The sequence below is a fragment of the Furipterus horrens genome, unplaced genomic scaffold (genome assembly GCF_987537825.1).
Source record: "Furipterus horrens unplaced genomic scaffold, mFurHor1.1.pri manual_scaffold_8, whole genome shotgun sequence".
Classification (NCBI taxonomy): domain Eukaryota; kingdom Metazoa; phylum Chordata; class Mammalia; order Chiroptera; family Furipteridae; genus Furipterus; species Furipterus horrens.
In genome coordinates this window covers 8,755,241-8,760,194 of record NW_028327178.1, presented here as the reverse complement: position 1 = coordinate 8,760,194, position 4,954 = coordinate 8,755,241, and the positions used below count along the sequence as shown (strand labels likewise).

Sequence of the window (4,954 nt, the reverse complement as noted above, 5' to 3'; positions counted from 1 at the left end):
TTGGCTTACAGCCACGTCACTTCAGTCTTCATCTCTGTTGACACATGGCCTTCTCCCTGTGTGTATCTACATGTCCTTTTCCCCGAAGGACACCGGTCCTATTGGATTAGGGCCCACTCTCCACCAGCATGACCTCATTTTAGCTCATGACATATGCAAAGACCCTTTTCCGGATAACGCCATATTCTGAGGTCCCGGGTTATGTGAATGTGGGGGAGATAAAATCTAACCCAGTACAGAAGCCAACTGAGCATCCCCGCCCCAGTCAAGCTTCCAGACCCCCGCAGCTGCGCGAGAGCCTCCAGGAGCAAGGAGCAGGGCCATCCGAGTTACTTTTTCTGTCCTCTGCCCAAATTGCAAAATCATGAGCAAGTGGCCTGTTGCTTTTTTAAGCCACTGAATTTTGAGGTGGTTTGTTACACTGTGGAGGGAACCAGAACAGCCCTTTCGAAACATGAGGGAGATGATTCAACTAATCATCAACTTGAATTAATAATAAAGTGCTGTTAACATAGAAATAAAATCAGTGGTAAAGGGATGAAAACACTGAGGTTTCTGCCAGAAGCTACTGCAGCTTTCATGAGCTGTCCCGCACATGATTTCATTACATTGTTTTTCTTTACCCAGGGGTTTCTGAGAAGTGATTTCCTGTTTAAAATGAGAAGGAAAAAAGGGGGCGGGGTGTTCCCTGCCTCGGAGCGACCGTGAGTTACCGTGAATTGTTGAGTAGCATGGAAGGAATGTGAAATGCTCTGAACCAGAGAAGAGAGTCTTGTTTCTTGTGAAGGCCACTGGATTTTATTGTATTCGATAGCTAGCCCCCCCCACCCCCGGGAAGAAACAAGAAGGGAATTCGTTGCTACGGCTGACATCCTAGTCAGTAAAGATTAGACAGTGAACAGACTAAGGCGTGGAAAAAAATGCGATCTGACCCTGAGCTGGTATTCAGTCATTCGGCCCTCATCTCCCCAAGTTCAAGGCTCCATCGTCTGAAAGTTTTGCATGAAACCAGATGAAGAGAGAGAGATATGCCGCCATTTTTCCGTAACAACCGCCCAAAACTATGCAGGACGAGGAATGGCGAATGGTCGTCTCTTGTGACCTCAGCAGTATCAGGGCCTGAAGTAAGAAAATATAACTCAGGAGGGAAAAAATTCTCCAAAATGAAATGGCTTGTGACTAGCCTAGTTTCCTGGGAAAATAATGACAAATCTTTATCTAGGGACAAGGACAGAGCCGACTCAAATTTAAGTCCAAAGAGGGGGGTCCTTCCTGCTTACTCACTATGACTGCAACTCCCATGAGATGCCCCTGTGCCAGCTGGCATTTCAGGTTTCTCATTCAGAAAAGAGGGATAATAATATCCTACTTTCTTCAGCAGGTCACTGGGAAAAGCATGAAATTATAAATGTGAAAGCAGTCTGAGCATTTGGAAAATACATGGCAAAGAGTTTCATTATTATTATTCAACATGGATTTCAGCACCTTCATGGGGAAACTATTTTCTGCAGGGCCAGTTTCCGATGCTGCTGATCAAAAGGAACTGCCGAAGAAGCTCGTGCACCGGCGGTGGCTATGGCAACGGCAACCACAGTCTCCTGCCTCCGTGTCCCACTCTCAGCCCAGGAATCCTAGGACTTTCTATTGCAAGATGCTGGCCCCCGCTTTCATGGATTACTTGTAACACACGAGCTTCCAGTTCAAGTTCTCCAGGAAAACCACCCTCCCAGAATCTACCCACCAGACTCACCTGTCACCTCCTATTTACTGACAGGTCAAATACAGACCATTGCCAAGACGAGGCCGGTGTCTGGAACACCAGTTGTCTGCTTAGGGTCTTGATTACCAGCCAGTTTGGCATCTCACGTGAGGATGAGAAGAGGGAACACTGACTTTATTGCTGTATGTCACCATCAGGTCCCTTTACATTTGGATCTGCAAGCAAATCTACAAGAAACCAGTCAAGTCCTGCTAACCATGAGCGAGACAGCTTACAAAAATTACGGCATCCTTTCAAACATCTTCCAGTTTTGAGAATATTACTTCCCCATTTATAAATAAGATCGCTGAAGAGCGAATCTTCAGGAATTTGCCCAAGGCCACAGAGCTGAACCGCAAACACGGACCTAGGCATGGGACTGCAGCGTCCAGGCTCTTGCTATTACACAACGCCTTGCCTGGAGCCCTTATGTAAGACGAACAGAGCTGACGGTGAGGCTCACATGTTCCTTCCAAACCTGGCTTGTTGGCGGCTGTTCCGCCATCTCGGCGAGCACACAAGCTGTGGCACGTCTGCTCTTTTCATGGAAATTTAGTCATCTAGGTTTTACTTCTTTTGCCTGTGATTGATACATATATCCTCCCCCACCTTTTTTTGGTAACTAAATTCATACTATTAGTCCTTCTGTATTCAGTCTAATGATTTCTTCAGTGAAGGTTAGAATGAAAGTCTAAATTTCTAAGTTTGACATTCAAGACTCTCCATGATTCCTGCTTCATCTCCCCTCACACTTCCTCCCATGCTTGGAGGACCAGGCGAGCCACATTAAAGATCACAACCTGTGGGTCCCATGTCTCCGTATTTTCTTATGATGAATTTCCGTGTACAATGATGTTGCCACCTCGGATTAATTCTTGTCAATATTTCAAATAATCGTCAACAGAAATTAAAGTTACCTGGAACAATAACTTCCGAGGCTAACTACAACATCAAGTTTCTTGGCTGTTGGCCAAAAATGCTAACTCACTGTGAGAAGGCTGATTATCTTGTTTGATTAGAAGCTTTGATTACCAGAAATGCAAGGCTTTTCCCATCAAACTGAGAAGTAAAATAAGTCTTGACAAATGCCAGTTCACTTATACTGATAAAAATCTTTTTGAAAACAACATGGGGGAGGGGAGGGGACAGGTCATAAAAGTCCTCCTTGGTGACAGAAAGCTTAGAAACCAATTGACCTATAGGTCTTTATTTTAGCTCACTCTTTCATGTTGAAATCCTTCATGTTTTTGGAAACTCATATAAACGCTTCTTCCTCCATGAAATTTCTTATATTAAATATCACAGAGAATTACCAATCATCTCTCCTTGCTCTTTGGTCCTATGGCATGGGGTATATGCTGTTCTTACGGACTGGTGCACTTTTCTTGGCTCTAAGATGCTATCGGTTATAATCCACCTCATTAGTTACATACCACAGAGAAAGAAAAAACACTACCGACTAAACTATGGCATATCATCTTCACGTCCACATGTGAAAAAGTAAAAAAAAACATGTTACAAGTTGATGGATATAGGATTATGAGTGGTTGGCACTTCATTTCCCTTATTAGAATATTAAGGTGAACTATTGCACCTTTCTCATTTATTTCCTCAGGCCCTTACATGTGGTATAGAGTTAATACGTGTGTTGTACTAAACTGTCAGAGAAGGAAAACTCTGACTCCAAAAAACCTCCGCTGCCTTGCGGCATACCTCTTCAGGGGAAAGGCTAAGGGAGTAAACCCCGACAGAAAATCCGGAGCCGGAGTCCCTAAGGCGGTTTGACGTTGTAGTCAACACCGGCAACTCCTGCGGCGCACCTGAAGCCAAGCTGTATTGACTCCGTCTTTCCCTTGGACCCTTCAGCTGCGAAGAGAGGGGGGGTCTGCTGCATGGGCAACAACAGACTCTCCGTATCACCCTGCCCAGGCTCTGTAGCTTCAGCTTCACTGGAGAGGACACTCCAGCGTCATCACAAGATGTCGATTCAACACGGGAGGAGACAGATACTGTGTCACTCCCGAGTTGGACTGCACAGCCATTCTCGGCGGTGCAGATAGACTCTTAAGAAGCTACACCATCGTCTCTCGAGACGGACGGCTGCCGACGACGACTAAACTGTCAGCTTCGAATTGTCCGGAAGACTGACTGCCCAGGCTGGGTGGCACTGAGGCGCTCAGTGAAATTTCATAGTCTATGTCTGTCTTTTGCACACATTTATATAGATCAGTCTGGTCCGTAGATTCAACAGGGAAGACAGACTCGATCCTAACAGCCTCCTGACCTTCCTATCAGTTGCAAGTACACATTTTCACTAGGATATTATTTGTTAGATTTCTATCGAGCCTTTTATTCAGATAACGTGGAGTGCTACACAGAGAATTTCATATCTTGAAATCTTGAACTGTTTACTTTTGAAAAAGTCTATTCCAAACATCTCTCGCCTCTGTCCCCGGAAGAGCCCATATCCTTGGTGAGCCAACGGCTATCTGATGGGATGCACAGGCGGACACTGTAGCAGTCGACTGTTACTACACTAATGCCCATAACAAACTCCAGCAAATCCTCAGCACCAGGGAACAACCCATGTTTATTTAGTTCCTGTGGTTTGGCTGGGTGTTCTGCTCACCTGGGCGGGACTTACCCGTGTACCTGGGAGTCAGCTGGTCTAGACTGGGCTCAGCTGGGGCCGCGAGACAAGGGTGGCTCTGCTCCGCATGGCCCTCCTCCTCTCCCTGGGACCAGAGGCATGGTGTTCTCATGGCAACCGTCAGCGCACAGGAGCAGCAGAAACACACTGGGCTTCTTTGACCTCTCAGCTCACTGCACGCCGTCTTCTTGCTGCACTCTACTGGCCAAAGCAAGTACTACATCCAAACTAAGTCAAGAGACAGGCAAACAGGCCCTCCTTCTTTAGAAGAGGGCTGGCAAAATTACAGGAAGGGGTGAGGAACGGGGGTCACTGATGCAATTCTACCCTGTACAGTAATAATGGCATCTCACACATAAATACTGTGTATTTTCACAAATAGTTTCTCTTTAATGTCACAACTAGACCCGAAGGGCAGAGCAGATATAATTATTCCTACTTTACTGAGAAAAAAAGAGGGAAACTTGGAGAACTTAAGTAACTTATTCAAGACATATACTGTGAAGTCACTGAAGTGGAGCCCAATCAGAATGATCATGTATATT

At 45.7% G+C, this 4,954-nt stretch overlaps 1 long non-coding RNA gene across 1 annotated transcript; it reads right to left on the bottom strand.

Moving 5' to 3' along the window:
• Nucleotides 1–836: 836 nt before the first annotated feature.
• Nucleotides 837–4,527, bottom strand: LOC150002492 (uncharacterized). Its single transcript, XR_016512614.1, has 3 exons — nt 4,404–4,527; nt 1,751–1,947; nt 837–1,119 (listed from the first exon to the last, which is right to left on the bottom strand). It is a non-coding gene; the product is annotated as an uncharacterized LOC150002492 (long non-coding RNA).
• Between the last annotated feature and the right edge of the window lie 427 nt (nt 4,528–4,954).